This window comes from Budorcas taxicolor, chromosome 15, assembly GCF_023091745.1.
Source record: "Budorcas taxicolor isolate Tak-1 chromosome 15, Takin1.1, whole genome shotgun sequence".
Taxonomy (NCBI): domain Eukaryota; kingdom Metazoa; phylum Chordata; class Mammalia; order Artiodactyla; family Bovidae; genus Budorcas; species Budorcas taxicolor.
Window position 1 is genome coordinate 5,091,115 of NC_068924.1, and position 21,256 is coordinate 5,112,370.

General features: G+C 39.4%; 1 pseudogene; it reads right to left on the minus strand.

Moving 5' to 3' along the window:
- Positions 1–981: 981 nt before the first annotated feature.
- Positions 982–19,495, minus strand: LOC128060597 (ATP-dependent RNA helicase DDX19B-like; annotated as a pseudogene).
- Positions 19,496–21,256: the final 1,761 nt, after the last annotated feature.

The window sequence follows — 21,256 nt, forward strand, 5'->3', positions numbered from 1 at the left end:
GAGCTTACATCAGTTGTCACATTATTTAGCATTTGTTCGTCATACTATTTATAAATATTTTAAATCAGTCTCATGTATGTTTTCCCTGCAATTAGATATCCAGTTCTCCAAAGGCTGTGTTATTTTCCCCCCAAGATTTTTCATCCCACTCTTTGCAGTGAGAAACTCTTGATGAGATTCCAGTTAAGAACAGAAGATGCTGAAAAAAACAAAAATTGTTTTTTCATTTTGTTTTGTTTTGAGTCTAAACTCCTTTAATTATTGCCTTTGTTTATAGTTATTTGAGGGTTGGTCCACAGGACTTTAGATGGTGAGGCATAAAATTTCTTCTCTTCCTAAAACACTCCTGGGAAGGCTCAGAGTTGGCCAGAAGCATGAAGAAGACTCAACAGAGTCAAGCGCCCACTGGGGAAATGTGGGGCTGTCTGTTGGTCTCCGCAGTGTTTGTAATGTCACAAGGAAACCACCTGGGGTCTGGCATCCTCCCCTTCTCTTCCTGGGAAAGGATCTGGTCCTAAAACCCAGAGATGGCTCCAAGGAAGGTCTGAGATTGGAGCAATGCTCGTCACAGAAGAGTCCTCTTCCAGGCCTGGTCCCAGATAAAGTAACCATTCGGTATCAATGAACTGAAGAGGACTCCTCTTGACTGGGGTTTTATATTTCTCTTGCAACTTAGTTTCATCTCATCTTTGCTCTGTTGCTCTGTGTGTACCAACAGCCTTGGCCAGCTTTGAGGAAGTGCATAGTTCTATTATTTGCTCTGACTATTCCACACAAAGATACCAAATAAAGATGAAGCAAAAACTTTGGCAATTATTCTTGCCTTAGACAAATGAATGGCTATAGTCCCCCTAGTCCCTTGATTGCACCTGTCTGTATCCCAAGCACTATGAACACAAATGTTCAGAATATATGTTCAGGGAGAGAGCAAGTACCATGGTGGTGGTGTTCCTCGGTTGGCTGACTTCTGTCTCCTCCACATCAGCATGTCCGGTCTGTCTCTACTCTTATTACATGGCTTTGGTTCAGGATGATCATGCTGTGCCTGCTCTCAACCATGTTCACTTCCCAGCTTTTCTTGTCAAAGGGGCCTGTATGCCTAACGCAGTGCAAGTAGGTCTCATTGTCCAGATTCCTGTCCTTGTAAAGGGAAAGGTCAGCATTGATGATGACAGATGCCTGCTTCACTTCAGGTTATACATCTGTATGACAACAATAAGGGCATACATGTTGGTGGCTGCCAGAACCTTCTCTTTACCATCTCAGGCACTCAGTTATGGCAGCCTTCTGCTCCACCATCATTTCACCACATTTCACCTGGTTGCCTTCTTTGGAGAGCCCTGCTGTCAGCCAGCCATGTGTTTTAGGGGACTGGCAGCAGATGGTAGCTTAAGCAACGGTGATGGGCCATAGAGGCTACACAAGGCCTGCAACTTCCCATTTCCATTGCTGCACAGGATGTATTACTGCTGCACGAGGTCCACTGTCTCCTCCTCCCACTTCAGTTGGATGTTTGATTCTGGGACAAATTTCCATAGAGTCTTCAAAGGTTTTAGGGGAAAGCAGCATCTGGCAGTTGCTGGGTGCTCTGATCTTGATGGTGGTGAGAAGCTATCATCAGGTCAGCTTCATCCAGATCAAACCTTGATCTTCTTGGAGTCAATGAACTTGAGCTTGGAATACCAATCCAGAATTGTCCCAGGGGTACCAAAGATAAGGTGCTTCCTGATCTCTGACCTTGGTGCCCAAATTATTGCCTTGAACAGCATAAGCTATCTTGAGTTCAGGGTAAAATTTTTCCTTCCGCTCAATCACGTTTCCTATTTGAAAGACCAGCTTATAAGTCTGGGAGAGGCACAGACAGTGGGGTATCCAACTGCACAACTAACACAAAGGCAGCTGTTTTACCTGCTCCAGACTAAGACAGGGCAACTAAGTTCTGCAGGGCTTCAGCAAATACAAAGGCAGCATGTTCACTTGCATTTTGGATGGATAGATGAAGCTCATGGTATAGACTCCTCACAAGACTTACTGAGTGTAGGGAGGAGTTTGGATCTTGTTGTAGGTTTTCCACCTGGCTTGTGTTATCAGTAGAGCTGCTTCTGATTGGCTTGTTAAGTAAAGAGGACAACTCTGTCCTCTTTCTCTCCTTCATCTGTCTCCTCTGCATCAGCGTTGCTCTTGTTCCCTGCTTGTTCACTGCTAGGGCCCTCAAGGAGGCAGCATGGCCCAGGCCGTGAGTGGGACGCTGGTGCTGTGAACTCGCCAGCTGACACTGCCTGACTGCCATATGGGGACAACAAAAATTGTTTTCCAACAGAAATAGGAGGATATTATCACACAACTACCATTAGAATGGGTGATGAGGAGGTTTCTCACCAAACATAGTTTGGTTTATATATGACACAGAAGTAGAGAATATGAACTGAACTGAGGATGGGGGATGAAAACCAACTAAGCTCTTGAGAGCCAGTTGTCTGTTGTATTCATAATTTGCTCACTCAATCATTCAGAATGTTTTCAGAACATAGGACCCTAGGTTCTATGGCAATTCAAAATGAGTTAAGGCATTGTATACCCCTATAAGAAACATAATCGAGTGATGTTGGGTAGGGAAAGAAAAACCAAGGGCCCATCTGGCAGAAAGAAAGAAACACTGTAAGAAAGATGCAACTTGACATACTTTTACAACAGCTGAGACTGATAAACCTGCTCCCAACACCAAACCTACTGCCTGCATTTGTGTCTGTATTCTTTGACTTACATCCATGTTACTATGGATGAATTATTCACATTCCTGTTTAAGCCAAGCTCCTTCATGTAGTAAATCGCATCTTTTCTTGCCTACACAAGGACAGGACTCTAGTAATTTTCACTGTGTACTGTATCATTACTTTTTTAAACAGCTTTATTGAGATATAATTCACATACCATATAATTTATCCATTTAAAGTATATAATTCATTTTTTTTGCATATGACATTATTAATTTTTAAAATTGTGGTAAGATATATATATATTATATATATAATATGTGTGTGTGTGAAGTCGCTCAGTCGTGTCCAACTCTTTGCGACCCTGTGGACTGTAGCCTGCCAGGCTCCTCTGTCCATGGGATTCTCCAGGCAAGAATACTGGAGTGGATTGCCATTTCCTTCTCCAGGGGATCTTCCCAACCCAGGGATCGAAACCAGGTCTCCTGCTTTGCAAGCAGATGCTTTATCCTCTGAGCCACCAGGGAAGCCATATATATATATATATATATATATATATATATATATGTATAACAAATTTGTCATTTTAACCATTCAACTCAATGGCAGTAACTATATTCACAATGTAGTGCAACCATCCTCACTCTCTATTTCCATGAATTTCCATCACTTTAGACAGAAACTTTATAATTTTGAGGTAATAACTCCTCATTTTTCTCCACTCTCAGCCCCTGGAAACCTCTAATCTATTTTCTGTTTCTATGAATTTGACATCTATTCTAGATGTTTCCTTAAAAAGGAATTTCACAATGTCTGGCCTTTTGTGTCTTGCTAATAGTGAGATGTTTTCAAATTCATTCATGTTCTAGCATGTATCAGAACTTCTGTTTTGTGACTGAACAATAGCCCATTATATACATAAGCCACATTTTCTATATCTATTCATCTGTTGATGAACATTTGGGTTGTTTCTACCTTTTGCCTATTGTGAATGTTTGACTTCCTGTTTTTAATTATGTTGGATAAATGGTGAGGAGTGGAATTGCTAGATAGAATATGGTAATTCTATGTATAGCTTTTTGAGGAACCACCAAACTGTTTTCTATAGTAGGTGTACCATTTTACATTTCCATCATAAATGCATGAGAGTTCCAATTTTTCTCCATCCTTATAACACTTATTTTTTTGTTTTATTGATTGTAACCATTTTAATAGCTATAAAGTGATTCTGCTTACATTTCCCTAATGACCAGTGATGTTTAGAATCTTTTCATGTACTTATTTCCTGTTTCTATCTTTGGAGAAATGTCTACTCAAGTCCATTATTTTTCAGACTGAATTGTCTTTTTATTGTTGAGTTACATGAATTCTTTATATATTTAAGATATTAAACTTTTATCAGATATATGATTTTAAATACTTTCTACCAACCTTTAGCTTGTTTTTTTCACTTTCTTGATAATACTTTGATACAGAAAATTTTTTAATTTTGAAAAAATTAAATTTATTTTTTCTTTTTACTGCTTCTGCTTTTAGTATCATATCTAAGAATCCATTACCAAATCCTAGGTAATGAAGATCTACTCCTGTTTTTGTCTAATAATTTAATTATTTTTATGTCACTGATCAATTATAAATTAATTTTTGTATATGATGTGAAGTAGGAGGTTCAACTTTATTCTTTTGCATAGGGGAAGTCCAATGTCCCGCAACATCTGTGAAGAGACTATTCATTGCCATTGAATATATTTGGCACTCTTGTCAAAAGTCAATTGACCATAGATGTATGGGTTTATTTCTGAACTCTCAATTCTTTTCCATTATGTCTAAAAGTGAAAGTGAAGTTGCTCAGTCGTGTCTGACTCTTTGCAACCCATGGACTGTAGCCCACCAGGCTCATCCGTCCATGGGATTCTCTAGGCAAGAATGCTGCAGTGGGTTGCCATTTCCTTTTCCAGGGGATCTTCTTGACCCAGGGATCAAACCCAGGTCTCCTGCATTGTAGGTAGATGCTTTAACCTCTGAGCCACCAGGGAAGCCATATGCCATAATCATCCTGCTGCAATTACTGTAGCTTTGTAACAAATTTTGAAATTAAAAAGTGTGAGTACTCCAACTTAGCTCTTTTTCAGTTTTTTTTTTTTTTTCTATTTGAGGTTTTTTTTTCCACATGAATTAAAGGAATGACTTTTTAATTTCTGGAAATAGGCTGTAGGAATTTTGACAGGAATTGCATTGCATCTGTGGATCACTTTCTCTAGTGCTGACATTTTAACAATATTAAATTTTGTACCATGAACATAGGATGCATTTTTGTTTATTTAGATCATCTTTTATTTCTTTCAGCAATATTTTCTGGTTTTCAGTGTATCACTCTTATCTCCTTGGTTAATTTATTCCCAAATATTTTACTGTTTTAGATTAATTGTAAATGGAATTGCTTTCTTAATTCTTTTACAGATTATTGCTGGTATATATAAATACAACTGACTTTTTGCACATTAATCTTATACCCTGAAGTTTTGCTACATTCCTTTATTAGCTCTACTAGCTTTCTTGTGGATTCTTTAGAATTTTCTCTATATAGGATTGTGTCATATGTGAATAGAGATAATTTTACTTCTTTCCTTCCAGTTTGGATGTCTTGTACTTATTTAATTTTTTTCTTCTGGCTACAACTTCCATTACAACATTGAATGGCTGGTGAAAGAAGGCATCCTTATTTTGTTCATTACCTTAAAGGAGGAAAGCTTCTAGTCCTTCAAAACTTTTCTTTTTTTTTAACCTATGGGTCTTTCATAAACGTGCTTTATCGTATGGAGGGAGTTCTACTCTATAATTCACTCCCATTCACTTCTTATCATGAAAGGCAGTTGGAGTTTGTAAAATGCTATTTCTGTGTCAGTTGAGATGATCAGGTGGATTTTTTTTTTCTTTCATTCTATTAATGTGATATATTACATTTTGATTAATTTTCTTTTGTGGAACCACTATTGAATTCATGGAATAAATTTTATTTGGTCACAGTATACAATTCTTGTAATAGGCTGTTTGATTCAATTTCCTAGTATTTTCTTGAGGATCTTTGCATCTATATTCATCAAAGATATTGATCTGTAATTTTCTCTTTTTCTGATTTTCTTATCTGTGTTTCACACTAGATAAAGACTAAGGTAGTGCTGTCTTCATAGTACAAGTTAGGAGGTGTTCTCTGCTCTTCTACTCTTTGCAAGAATTTGAAAAAGATTGGAGTTAGTTGGAGTTAGTTCTTTTTCAAATGTCTGGTAGAATTCACTGATAAAGCTATCTGGTCCTAGATTTTTCTTTGTTGGGAGATTTTTTGATTCCTGATTCAATCTCTTTACATGTTATAAGTGTTGAGATTTTCTATTTCTTCTTGAATCAGTTTAGGTAGATAATTTGTGTGTATGTAGGAATTGGTCCATTTTATTGAGGTTATCTAATTTGTTGGTTTACAGTTGTTCACAGTAAAGGATAATGATCATTTTTAGTTATGATGACTGACAGTAGTGTCCCCATTTCCATTTCTGATTTTGGATATATACTTCTCTCTTCTTTCTCAAGAAGCTATTAATTTTTACTCCTCCTCCTCCTCCCCTGCACCCCCTTCCTTCCTTCCTCAATCCTTCTCACCCCCTCTTGCTCGCCTTGTTCTCCCCGTCTTCCTCTATTTGCTTTTCTTCCTCCCTTCCTGCCTTCCTTTCTTTCCTCTTTTCTTCCTCCTCCTTTATTATTCTATCAGAAGGCAAACATACTGTAGAGTAGCCCAGCTTCAAAATTTAACCCTCGCTCTTGCCTGGAGAATCCCAGGGATGGGGGAACCTGGTGGGCTGCCATTTATGGGGTGGCACAGAGTCAGGCACGATTGAAGCAACTTAGCAGCAATAGCAGCTCGGCAACTTTGCCCCAAGTCCAGATCTGCCTCACGTCTCAGCTTTGCTTTACAACAGAAACCCTTGAAAGAGTGATCTATACCAGCTGTCTCCAGTTTCTTTCTGCCAGTTCTCTCTTGAAGCCATTTCAATTAGGTTGCCAGTGAAGCATCTCTTGTCTGTTTCCCTAACAACCTCCGCGTTTAGTCATCATTTGACTGGTCCACACTCAGTTCTCTGAACTCTCTCGTAACTCCTTTCCTTCTCAGTGATCTTCTCTGACCTCATCACTTTAAACACCACTGATACACAGAAGACTCCCAGATGTCATATTTCTAGTTCTGACAGCCTCTGTTTTGAACTCCAGAATAGTAAATCCAACTCTTTGCAACATCTCTATTTGTATGTTTAACGTCTCACACTTAATAAGCCCCAGTCTTTTTCTTCACACCTCCTCTTCCTGCGGTCTTCCTCATTTCAGTAAATCCCAACCTCAGGTTTACAGTGATTCTTGCCAAAAAAATCTTCAAGCTGTTCTTGACATTTTTTTCCTCTCAGAATCTGCATCTAATCCATTAGCAAAATCCGTTTGTCTTTTTAAATATACAGAATATGACCTTTGTCCCCATCTGGACTGCTATCATCTTGATCCCAGTTATCATCATCTCACCTTATTGTAATAGCCTCTTTATAAAATAGTTGATTGGGCTGGATTGGGACCCTTGCCCCATCGTGCAGCATCTTTCACTGTGGCATTCTAGTTCTCTAGCTGTGGTGCCCAGGCTTCAGTATTTGTGGCGCACAGGCTCAGGAGTGGCATCACACCGGCTTAGTTGCTCCGTGGCTTGTGGGATGCTAGTCCTCAACCAAGAATTGAACCCTCCTCCCCTGCACTGCAAAGTGGATTCTTAACCCCCAGACCACCAGGAAGTACCTGTAAATAGCCTCTTAACTGATATCCCTGCTGTAGCTTTTGTGTTCTTTTCACTGAACCAGAGTGTTCTTTTTGAACACTGAGTTGATTTATTCCTTTGTTCAAAATCCTCCGGTTTGAACTATCCCCCCTGAGTAAATGCTAAAGTCCTACAAAGCTTTATACAATCTGTCCTCTGTTAAGTCTCTGAGTTTATTTCCTGCTACTCACCACCTAGCCTGCCAGCTGTAGCCCTTGAGTGTTTCTATGGTTCCTAGTGATGTTGGTGCTTGCTGTTCCTCTGCTGGAGGGCTCCATTTCTCACAGCCTTGGCTCATTCCTTCTATTCAGGAATGTGCAACACCCACCCTCCTACCCCCCACCCATTCCTGAATGCTCTATGTGTCATGCCTGCACTTTTTCTCTACAGCATTTGTCACCATCTGCCACACTACTGTTGTTGTTCAGTGGTTCAGTCGTGTCTGACTCTTTGTGACCCCACAGACAGCAGTACACCAGGATTCCCTGTCCTTCACCATCTCCTGGAGCTTGCTCAGACTCATGTCCATTCAGTTGGTGATACCATCCAACCATCTCATCCTCTGTTGTCCCCTTCTCCTCCTGCCTTCAATCCCTCCCAGCATCAGGGTCTTTTCTAATGAGTCAGCTCTTCACATCAGGTGGCCAAAGTATTGGAGCTTCAGCTTCAGCATCAGTCCTTCCAATGAATATTCAGGACTGATTTCCTTTAGGATTGACTGGTTTGATGTCCTTGCTGTCCAAGGGACTCTCAAGAGTCTTCTGCAACACCACAGTTCAAAAGCATTAGTTCTTTGGAGTTCAGTCTTCTTTATAGTCCAACTCTCACATCTGTAGATGACTACTGGAAAAACCATAGCTTTGACTAGACGGATCTTTTTTGACAATGTAATGTCTCTGCTTTTTAATATGCTGTCTAGGTTTGTCATAGCTTTTCTTCCAAGGAGCAAGCATCTTTTAATTTCACAGCTGCAGTCACCATCTGCAGTGATTTGGGAGCCCCAGAAAAGAAAGTGTCACTGTTTCCCTATCTATTTGCTGTGAAGTGATGGGACTGCATGCCATGATCTTAGTTTATTGAAGGCTGAGTTTTAAGCCATCTTTTTCACTCTCCTCTTTCACTTTCATCAAGAGGCTCATTAGTTCCTCTTCACTTTCTGCCATAAGAGTGGTGCCGTCTGCATATCTGAGGTTATTGCTATTTCTCCCAGCAATCTTGATTCCAGCTTGTGCTTCATCTGCATATAAGTTAAATAAGCAGGGTGACAATAAACAGCCTTGACGTACGACGTACTCCTTTCCCAATTTGGAAAGAGTCCATCATTCCATGTCTGGTTCTAACTGTTGCTTCCTGACCTCCATACAGGTTTCTCAGGAGGCAGGTGAGATAGTCTTGTATTCTCATCTCTTTAAGAATTTTCCACAGTTTGTTGTGATCCACGCTGTCAAAGGTTTTATCATAGTCAGTGAAGCAAAAGTCGATGTTTTTCTGGAATTCTCTTGTTTTTTCTATGATCTAATGGATGTTGGAAATTTGAGCTCTGGTTCTTCTGCCTTTTCTAAAACCAGCTTGAATATCTGGAAGTTCTCAGTTCATGTACTGCTGAAGCCTGGCTTGGAGAATTTTGAGCATTACTTTACGAGCATGTGAGATAAGTGCAGTTGTGTGGTAGTTTGAGCATTCTTTGGCATTGCCTTTCTTTGGAGTTGGAATGAAAACTGACCTTTTCCAGTCCTGTGGCCACTGCTGAGTTTTGCAGATTTGCTGGCATATTGAGTGCAGCACTTTCATAGCATCATCTTTTAGGATTTGAAATAGCTCAGCTGGAATTCCATCACATTCACTAGCTTTGTTCCTATTGATGCTTCCTAAAGCCCACTTGACTTCACATTCCAGGATGTCTGGCTCTAAGTGAGTGATCACACCATCATGGTTATCTGGATCATTAGGATCTAATTTTTGTACAGTTCTTCTGTGTATTCTTGCTACCTCTTCTTAATATCTTCTGCTTCTGTTTGGTCCATAACATTTCTGTCCTTTATTGTATTCGTCTTTGCATGAAACATCCCGTTGGTGTCTCTTTCTTGAGATCTCTAGTCTTTCCCATTCTATTGTTTTCCTCTTTTCCTTTGCATTGATCACTGAGGAAGGCTTTCTTATCTCTCCTTTGTATATTCTTTGGAACTCCTCATTCAGATGGATATATCATTCCTTTTCTCCATTGCCTTTCACTTCTCTTCTTTTCTCAGCTATTTGTAAAGCTTCCTCAGACGACCATTTTGCCTTTTTGCATTTCTTTTTCTTGCAGACAGTTTTGATCACCACCTCCTGTACAATATTATGAACCTCCATCCATAGTTCTTCAGGCACTCTTGTCTATCACATCTAATCCCTTGAATCTATTTGTCATTTCCACTGTATAATCATAAGGGATTTGATTTAGGTTATACCTGAATGGTCTAGTGGTTTTCCATACATTCTTCAACTTAAATCTGAATTTGGCAGTAAGGAATTCATGATCTAAGCCACAGTCAGCTACAGGTATTCTTTTTGCTGACTGTATAGAGCTTCTCCATCTTCAGTTGCAAAGAATATACTCAATCTATTTTGGTATTGACCCTCTGGTGATGTCCATGTGTACAGTCTTCTCTTGTGTTGTTGCAAGAGGGTGTTTGCTGTGACCAGTGCATTCTTTTGGCAAAACTCTGTTAGCCTTTGCCCTGCTTCATTTTGTACTCCAAGGCTAAATTTGCCTGTTACTCTAGGTATCTCTTGACTTCCTACTTTTGCATTCCAGTCCTCTGTGATGAAAAGGGCATCTTTTTTGGTGTTAGTTCTAAAAGATCTTGTAGGTCATCAGAGAACTGTTCAACTTCAGCTTCTTGGCATTAGTGATTAGGGCATAGACTTGGATTGCTGTGATATTGAATGGTTTGCCTTGGAAATGAACAGAGATCATTCTGTCATTGTTGAGAATGTACCCATGTACTGCATTTGGACTCTTTTGTTGACTATGATGGCTACTCCATTTCTTCTAAGGGATTTTGCCCGCAGCAATAGATATAATGGGCTCTCCTTTCAGCTCATCTGATAAAGAACCCACCTGCAAGGTGGAACACCTGTGTTTGATCCCTGGCTTGGCAAGATCTCCTGGAGAAGGGAAAGGCTACCCACTCCAGCATTCTGGCCTGGAGAATTCCATGGACTATATAGCCCTCATCTGAATTAAATTCACCCACCCTGGTCCATTTTAGTTCACTGATTCCTAAAATGTCAGTGTTCACTCTTGCCATCTCCTTTTTGACCACTTCCCATTTACTTTGCTTCATGGACCTAACATTCCAGGTTCCTGTGCATGCTATATATTTCACTTATTTGTCTGACTATTTACTGTCATCCTGACAGAAATTTGCACTCCAAGAAAGTAAGAATATCTGCTTTATTTTTGTTTCTACTTCCATACCCACACCTTGAATAATACTTGGCAAAAGAAATAAACATTTATTCAGCAAATGACTAGAAATTACATCCTCATGACATAATCTTGTATATTCTCCTGTTGCCTTTAGTGATTTTCTATTCCCTGCTTTTCACATATGACTTTATTATTTATTATTGCTAAAACATTTATTCATTGCTCAAGTCAACCATTTTACAATAAAAAAAAAAATGAGGCCTTGTGGTTTAAGAGACTCGCCTAGAGTTATGGGTGGATTTGGTGACAAAGCCTCAAGTACAAGCTGAGGCTCTTGACATTCGTCATCCAGGTGGTCTGTGTGACTCTTTCTCAAACTGCTTGGCTTCTAACCTCAAAAGAGGAAAATTGTTTGGGTTTGGCAGTTCAGACTCACTGCTCTGGTCTGATTCCTCACCCTCTGTCTTCTTTCTGTGTCGGAAGTGTTGTGTTTTTCCAGCCGCAAGTAACAGGCCCATCTTTATATTTCTCAATGGGGCATGAAACCACTTTATGCTCTGCTAGTTTTCAGGAACACTTAGGCAATGCTGGGATGTTAGGTCCCAGGTCACTTGGGATCATGGAACTGCCCAAGTGAAAGGGAACAAGAGTTTCTCCCAAGCCAGCTTTTATAGCTGAGGCTCCTGAAGCCCAGAGTTAGGGTATGGGGAGGCAAGATGACACAGGTTTGTATGACCAACGTGGTTTCCACATGTTAAGCTTCCTGCCAGTGACCCAATGACCACTTTTGACTAAATGTCTTTTCAAACTAGAGATTTAATTTTTAATCTTCCAGTTTCAGGTTATACATTTCTTATCTAGGAAGAAGGATTTTGTTTCCCTTGAGGTATTCCTCCTATGGCCAAGTCTTCATTAGTCCGGAAAGAATGGTGCACTTTAAGGGTTTGGGGTTTTCCTGTACCCTTTTCCTCAGGCCCTCACGTAAAGGAGTACAGGCCCCACTGCCAAGGGAGAGGCAGGTACAATAGGACCTCAGTGAGACCTTCCTCTGTGGTCATCATCAACAGAGCTACCATACAACCTACATAAATGGAACATGAAAATGTGCTATATCAAGCAAGTTGTCTGGAGTCACTTAGCTAGAGAATAGCAAAAGAAGGACTATAACTAGGGTTTTTACTCTAAGTTCCATTTTTTATGCAGAATATTTTATTTATATATTTGATAACTGTACAGATATCTCTGCCCTCATCTTTATCTCTGTATTCTTACTGAACCACAAAATTCCTAAAGAATGAGACTTGTATCTGTTTAACTTCATTTGTACACTTTCAGCAGAGTATAAACCTCAGATGGTCCAGGTTTCATTTTTGTTTCTATTGCAGTGGAATTGTGGTATGTTTTGGACAGAATAATAGCTGGTTACCACAATTGACCAGAGAGCTGCAATATCAGTAGAGCCTTGTCATTTTGGACATTCATTTAATCAAGTTTATTACATCCATTCCATTGGCCAAATGTTTGCTAGGATCTGGAGATACAAAATGTATATAAGCCTTGCCTTGCTGACATTATTAAAGACAGACGTGACAACAAGTAAAAACAGCAATGTGTATTAAGTACTATCACAGAGAAATTATGGTAAGAAACCCAAACCTAGGTAAGAACAAGTATGCATTCTTTAGATGAAATTGGAGTAATCAATAAATGAGGAGGAGGAAATATAATCCAAATAGTAGCAATTGCACATTCCCAGACAAGCAGGCAAGATGAAGCCTGGCATTTTACCCAGAATCACATGTAGTTCAGGTGGGAGTTCCACAGGGAGGAGGAGATGCTGAAGATCACAAGTGAGGTTATAAGGAAATTGCTTGTGCAGTACCTCATTAAAGACTTTGGGAAAAAAAAAAAAGGACACAATTACTCACCAGGTTGGGAGATGGAAGGAAAGTCCCTAAGACGGAGACCAACGGAAGATTGGTCAGTGATCCACAGTTTGATTCAATTCAGTCAGTGCTGTGGGTACCGTGCTGAAGATCCAAGATATGTTCTAAGACTGATGAAAAGTTCTGAGAAATGAAAAGAAAAGGATGTTCTCTAACATACGAAAAACTGCAGAAATAAGATTTCATCTGCTGAATGAAAACCTCTAAAGAATGCACGTTGTGTCAGTGGCAAAAATTTGTTTTCAAAACAATGAAATGGGTAGGTTTTCTCACTTTGCAAGAGTTGCAAAGAATGCAAAATTTTGCTGAGAAATCAGAGCCAACCAAAAAGTGTTACTCCAAAGTAAATATTCAAAAGAAAATTTAAAAACTCTTTGTACATGAAAAGAAATATTAGTTTATGGAGTGGTAGGTGGATTTTAATGTGTTTTTCACATGGTGTGGGATAGGACCTCTGAAAGTCAGAATTCCCAGGATTTCAGAGGTCTTAAGATGGCCCTGACCTTCAGCAGAGGAGCTGTGAAGTCATATTTAGGAGGTAGACTTGGCAGTGTAGGAGGATAGAGAGGTTTTTTGGTGCAGTGTTACTGGGTGGAGAAGAAAGATTATTCAGGCAGAAAGAACCAAGAATTCATAGCCTGCTCTGGTCTCAGTTCTGACGCTGGTTGGCAGGGATCTTGGGAAAACCACTTCAGTTCCCTGTGCCTCATTTTCCTCATCTGGCAAATGTGTAGTTGGTCTAAAATCAGCTGTCATGTGGCCCACAGAAATAGTTGGCTGACACAATGTATTTTTGATTTAATTTTTATTAAGGTAACACATAGATTCAGTTTCAAAAAAGTCAAAAGTATATCAAGACTTGTAACAATAGAATAGTGGTTCCCTGCTTTACCCCTCCCTAACTTTGAATCCTGCTTCCAACAAGCAATAACTTTTAATCCAATAGTTTCTCCTAGTGGTCCCCTTTTTAAAAAAGTAATGTGTTTATTCCATAATGCTTTAATTTTTCAATTTTAATTCTCATAAGAGCTGGAATTAGGGTGAAGCAAGTATGGCTCTCACCTTCGCAATATTTACTTCAGGCAAAATATTTGTGGGGGTGCCACAAAAGTTAGACATCAAAATAAATAAAATTTTAAAGCAATATTTGAAAAAATGAAAATTATGCAAAATTTTTTTGATGAGTAAAATATCAAAATTCACAATAAAGGTAGGATCTGACAGGGCTGCGCATAGGAGGAAATGAATGAAGCTGAACTGTACAGGATAGAATAGGATTCTGTCTGTCCTTACACTCTTGCTATTGGCAAGTAGGAATTCCCACCCTGCAAAGTAGAATTTAGCTCTTCTTTGTCACACCCTGGCTCCCCTATTTTCCTCCCTCATCCCCTTCCACCTCATTAGGAATCACCTGGGGGCTTCTAAAAATTGTCATGGCCCAGTCTGTGTGCCAAACCAATTAAACCAGATTGAGATGGAAGGCTTCAGTGTTTTTTTAAAATACCCTTGCATGGTTCTACTATGCAGCCCAAACTGTGAACCACTGCAATAGAGTGACATCACAATTTCAACTGAATGACTGTAAGGTGTTTATATCATTTCAACAATACACAGTTGTTCAGTTGAGCCCATAATGTACAATATTTATGTTTTGATATTGCATAAGTTTTCTTTTATCCTTGTTTACTTTTTGTATATTGATCACTAATTTATCCCAGAAGTCTAGCAGAACTCTGAAGTGGTTCTCAATCAAACACAGCACTTATTCAGTTCAGTTCAGTCGCTCAGTCGTTTCTGACTCTTTGTGACCCCATGGACTGCAGCACGCCAGGCCTCCCTATCCATCACCAACTCCCAGAGCTTACTTAAACTCATGTCCATCAACTCGATGATGCCATCCAACCATCTCATCCTCTGTCGTCCCCTTCTCCTGCTGCCTTCAATCTTTCCTAGCATCAGGTCTTTTCCAATGAGTCAGTTCTTTGCATCAGGTAGCCAAAGTATTAGAGTTTTAGCTTCAGCATCAGTCCTTCCAATGAATATTTAGGACTAATTTCCTTTAGGATGGACTGGTTGGATCTCCTTGCAGTCCAAGGGACTCTCAAGAGTCTTCTCCAACATCACAGTTCAAAAGCATCAATTCTTCGGTGCTCAGCTTTCTTCACAGTCCAACTCTCATACCCATACATGACTACTGGAAAAACCATAGCTTTGACCTTTGTTGGCAAAGCAATGTATCTGCTTTTTAATATGCTGCCTAGGTTGGTCATAACTTTTCTTCCAAGGAGCAAGCATCTTTTAACTTCATGGCTGCAGTCACCATCTGCAGAGATTTTGGAGCCCCCCAAAATAAAGTCCCACCTTTTCCATTGTTTCCCCATTTATTTGCCATGAAGTGATGGGACTGGATGCCATGATCTTGGTTTTTTGAATGTTAAGTTTTAAGCCAACTAATAAAAAGGTAATATATTAGGGGCATACATTTTCTTGGAGACATCCCCCTTGGAGTTGTTCTCATGGTCTGCTTTGGCCTGCTGTGCAGCCATCATCCTGGGACTTCCCTTTCACCTTTTCTATGTTTGGTATCCATTTTCCTGGTTCCCATGTCATGTTTATGCATAGTTGTTCAGATCCTCCTGTTCTGGAACATTTCCCTGTACTAATTCTTTGATAATTTTCACCTTTTCCTGAAACTGCTATGATTTAGTTGTCATATTAATCCTATAATTTTCTTATAATTATGATATTCCGTTGTTATTCTAATTCCTATAAAAGTCCTCAAATATTATCTCTTAATACTTCTATTGATTTTTGAAGTTATACTTCAGCATATTTTTGCATTCTGGTTTTCTTTTTTTTTTCTGAATGCTTCTCCCCCCCTCCACACTTAGCATTCACACCTGTTTCATGACTGTAATAGTAACTACTTCTACGCTTCTGAGGATGTTAATAGTCTCATTATAGTTTTTCAAGTTCTCTTCTGAACTGCCTCTGTCTCCTCAATGTACTTGTTCTTGTTGGTAAGTTTTGGTTTTTAGCTTTCACATTAGACCCTTTCCTTGAGTTTTGGGAAATTCTTGGCTCTGCATTAATTTTTAAGAGTGAGGCACTCCCACAGCCAGTATCAAACTTAATGGTGAAAAACTGAAAGTATTTCCTCTAAGATCAGGAAAAGACAAGGATGCCCACTCTTACCACCTTTATTCAGCATAGTATTGGAAGTCCTAGTCATAGCAGTCAGACAAGAAAAATAATAAAAGGAATCTAAATTTGAAAGGAAGAAGTAAAACTGTCATTGTTTGAGGATGAAGAAAATCCTAAATATGCTACCAAAACTATTAGAACTAATAAATAAATTCAGTAAAGTTGTAGGATACAAAATCAATATACAGAAATCTGTTGTATTTCTATACAAGTATAACAAACTATCAGAAAGAGAACTTAAGAAAATGATCCATATACAATTGCAATAAAGAGAATAAAATATATAGGAGTAAATTATACTCAAAACTGTAAGACACTGATGAAAGAAACTGAAGATGACACAGACAAATGGAAAGATATACTGTGCTCGTGAATTGGAAGAATTAATATTGTTAAAATGAACATTTTACCTAAAGCAAGATACAGATTTAGTGTAATCCCTATTAAAATACTAGGGGCATTTTTCACATAAGGATGTGAGAGTTGAACTGTGAAGAAGGCTGAGCGCTGAAGAATTGATGCTTTTGAACTGTGGTGCTGGAGAAGACTCTTGAGAGTCCTTTGGACTTCAAGGAGATTCAACCAGTCCATTCTGAAGGAGATCAGCCCTGGGATTTCTTTGGAAGAAATGATGCTAAAGCTGAAACTCCAATACTTTGGCCACCTCATGCGAAGAGTTGACCGTTTGGAAAAGACTCCGATGCTGGGAGGGATTGGGGGCCGGAGGAGAAGGGGACGACAGAGGATGAGATGCCTGGATGGCATCACTGACTCAATGGATGTGAGTCTGAGTGAACTCCAGGAGTTGGTGATGGACAGGGAGGCCTGGTGTGCTGCAATTCATGGGGTTGCAGAGAGTTGGACATGACTGAGCAAGTGAACTGAACTGAACTGAAAAAGTAATTTTAAAATTTGTATGGAAACACAAAAGACTGCAAATAGACAAAGCAATCTTGAGAAAGAAAATCAGAGTTAGAGATATTACATGCTCTGATTTCAAACTAATTACAAAGCTATAGTAATCAAAACAGTATGGTACTAGCACCAAAAGCAGATACATAGATCAATGGAACAAAATGGAAAGCCCAGAAATACACTCATGCTTATATGGCCAATTAGGCTTTGATAAATGAGGTAAGAATATACAATGGGGTAAAACAGAGCCTCTTCAATAAATAGTGTTGGGAAAATTGGATGGCTACATGGAAAAGCTGACTGAATGGGAAAAGATAATTACAAACAGTACATTCAATCAGGGGTTAACGTCCAAAATATACAAAGAACTCATATACCTCAACATCAAAAACCCCCAAATAACCCAATTTAAAAATAGGCAGAGGACCTGAATAGACATTTTCCCAAAGAATATGTACAGACAGCCAACAGAAACATGTGAAGTTGCTGAACATGACTAATCATCAGGGAAATGTAAGTCAAAACCACAATGAGACCATTTCACATCTGTCATTATAGCTATTATTAAAAAGATAATAAATAATAAAAGTTGGCAAACTTTAGGAAAGGCGGATCCTTGTGTGCTGTTTGTGAGAATGTAAATTGTTACAGCCAATATTAGAAAACAGTATGGAGGTTCTTCAAGAAATTAAAAATAGAACACCATATGATCCAGTAATTTCACTTCTGGTAATTTATTTGAAAAGAACAAAAGTACAAATTCAAAAAGATGAACACCAATTTTCATTGCAGTATTATTTACAATAGACAAGATGTAGGAACAACCTGAGCATCCATCAACAGATGAATGGATAAAAAAATATGGTAATATATATATACAATGGAATATTAGCCATAAAAAATAAAATTCTGCCATTTTGACAAATGGATGGGTGAATCTGGAGGGTGGATGAATCTGGAGGGTGTTATGCTAAGTGAAATAAGTCAGACAGAGAAATGCAAATACTGTATAATCTCACATATATGGAATCTTAAAAACAAGCAAAAAATGAAAATAGATTCATAGATATAGAAAACAAATTGGTAGTTGACAGAAGGGTGGCAGTAGAGAGTGAAATAGGTGAAGGGATTAAGAGCAACAAAATTCTAGTTATAAAATAAATAGTCTACTGGGGTATAATATGATCAATAATATTGTAATAAGTTTAATTGGGACAGATGATTATTAGACCTATTGTGATGATCATTTTATAATATATGCAAATATAAAATCATTCTGTAGTACAGCTGAAACTAACATAATATTGTATGTGAACTAAATTTTAAAATCAATTAAAAAATAAAACCCTGTTCCCCTTAGAAGAAGATATTAAAATAATAAATTGAACTATTAAAAAAAAAAGAGTGAGGCACTAAGAAACTGCTAGAAAGCTCTGTGTGTGAACAGGTTGGTGTGTAGACTGCAGGGTGCTGACCTAGCTACATTCTTTATGTGTGTGTCTGCCCCCTCCTGCCTCTCAATTATTAGTATCTGTAGACCTTTTCTCTTAGTACTTTGAGGGGATAAGCCTGATTGCTAGGTTGCTTAGAATTGAGGGTGATGGTGGGAAGTAGGGTGGATGGAGGAGCCTGTATAGTTCACTGTTCAGAATATAGATCGTTAATTTAATCTCTCTGTTTTCACCAAAACATCAATATCAGGGTAGGCTCTACCCACATAGACTGTAATTTCATTGGTCTAGGGCTCTTAATAATCTCTCAAAGCTCATCAGCTCTCTCTAAGTCACAGTTAGGGAGGATGGAATCTTCACTGTGGTACAGTAGCTACGACAGAAGGAGAGGCAGAAGAGACAAGTCCTTGCCTGTGTCAGTGGAGGCTTCAGAGAAAAGTCACCTTCGAACAGGGTTCACCTGGTGAATTTAGAATTCCAGTCCCTAGGAAAAGGCAACTGGATACATATACATACATACATACATACATACATATATATATATATATATATATATATATATATATATAGAGAGAGAGAGAGAGAGAGAGAGAGAGAGAGAGAGAGAGAGTCTGTGAGGGGGCGGGGAGGTGGTGGTGCCATTCAGGGGTGAAAAGCTGATTTGTTGCGCCAGTGCCGCTGGAGAAACACCAAGAACGTGGACACCTTCTGACTCTCCTTTCCTCACAAGTCATCAGAATGGTCTCTCACTGTTCTGTAATTCCCCACATTGTGCCTTATGGTCTGTCTATATGTTGAATTCATAATCTCCCAATTAAGTTGTATGCCTTAGTCTTACTGGCAACATGTTTGCAGGTCATCTGAAAAGGTTTCTGCAGGAAACACAGCCCTCTGACTGCGGTTATCCATCTTCTCAGTCCCCAGCAGCACCTCCTTACCTCACCTGGTTTCGGAGCTGGGCTCTCCCCCTCTATTACACTGTCAAGCATGACTGGGTCCTTCATTGCACCCAAGGGACCAGTGCCAAGCACAGGGTCCAGCCTGTGTGGCTCACTTAATATGCCTCTTATGTCCTAGGCAAGTGCTCCCTGTTCATAACCTCCTTTTTGAGGAATAAATTCTAAATTGCAAGAATTCACCTCACATCTCCACTTTGCCCTTTCTCTTTTGACCTTTTGAAAGCCTTCTCAGTTACCTTTCTGATCACCAACTTTACTCATTTTGACTGGTGGAAGAGGAGTCAAACAGAGAAAAGGAACATGTCAGATCTTGTCTTCACCAGGGCAAGGGAAAACAGGGAGAGGAAAAATTGAAACTGTATTTACCTTCAAAAACAAATAGTTAGTACATCAAAGCATTCATATGTGAACAATGGTCTGGGCAAACATAAAAACGTCTTGTCTTATCAGTAGGTGTGGCAAGGCAAATACAATCAATCCCTTTGAAAGAGCTGCTTACCTATGTTTGAAGGCAGTGCCTTTGTGAATGGGCTTCGAGGTGGCTCAGTCATAAAGAACCTGCCTGCCAGTGCAGGAGACATAAGAGATGCCTGTTCGATCCCTGAGTTAGGAAGATTCCCAAGAGAAGGGCATAGCCACCCGCTCCAGTATTCTTGCCTGGAAAATCCCACGGACACAGGGGCCTGGTGCGTTACAGTCCATAAGATCACATGGACATGACTGAAGCAACTTAGCACACAGGCATGCCTTTATGATTAGCCAGACTCTGGGTTAAAATATCAGAGGTGAGGGGGGAAAAAGACAGGCATCACATGGTTTAGTAAGTGGGAAATGTCATCAGAACTTCCCAGGAGGGAAACCTGTGGTTTCATGATATGCAATCGCTTTTCTCTAGTGTTTCTCCAATTGGCTGGTCATTTCACCTCTCTATATCTCTGTTTTTCTCATCTGTAAAGTTCAGAGGTTGGACTTGAGGTCTGTACTGCCCACCAGGGTATCTACTGCTGCTGCTAAGTCACTTCAGTTGTGTCCGACTCTGTGCCACCCAACAGACGGCAGCCCACCAGGCTCCCCTGTCCCTGGGATTCTCCAGGCAAGAACACTGGAGTGGGTTGCCATTTCCTTCTCCAATGCATGAAAGTGAAAAGTGAAAGGGAAGTCATGTCCGACTCTTCACGACCCCATGGACTGCAGCCTACCAGGCTCCTCCATCTATGGGATTTTCCAGACAAGAGTACTGGAGTGGGGTGCCATCGCCTTCTCCAAGGGTATCTTCTAGCCACATGTAATTATTGAATATTTGAAATTGTGTTGTAAGTATGAAAGGCATGCTGGATTTTGAAGACTTGATGCAAATATAGAATGTGAAATATCTTATTCATAATTTTTTATTGAATATATGTTGGGGTGATAATATTTTGGATATATTGACTTGAATAAAATATGTATCAAAATTAATTTCACTTTCTTTCCCCCAGCTTTTCCAGAAAACTGGAAAAAGTAACCATTGCATATATGATTCTCATTGTGGATCCTGTCATGTTTCTACTGATTAGCACTACCCTAGATAGTATTTAAGGCTCCTCTTAGCTCTCCAATTCTATGACTGTAAATGTTCTTTTAAGTACTGATTCCCTGCTAGTTACTCAGGAGCGAAAACAATTCAGAGAACATTTAAGATAATTCTTGCCATCGTGAAGCTCAGAATCTCACTCTAGAGGATAAGCTTAGGTCAATGGAGAGTTCTTAGACTGGCCTTTGAATCATTAGCACCTGGTATAATCCTTAATCTAATATCCGGTTCAA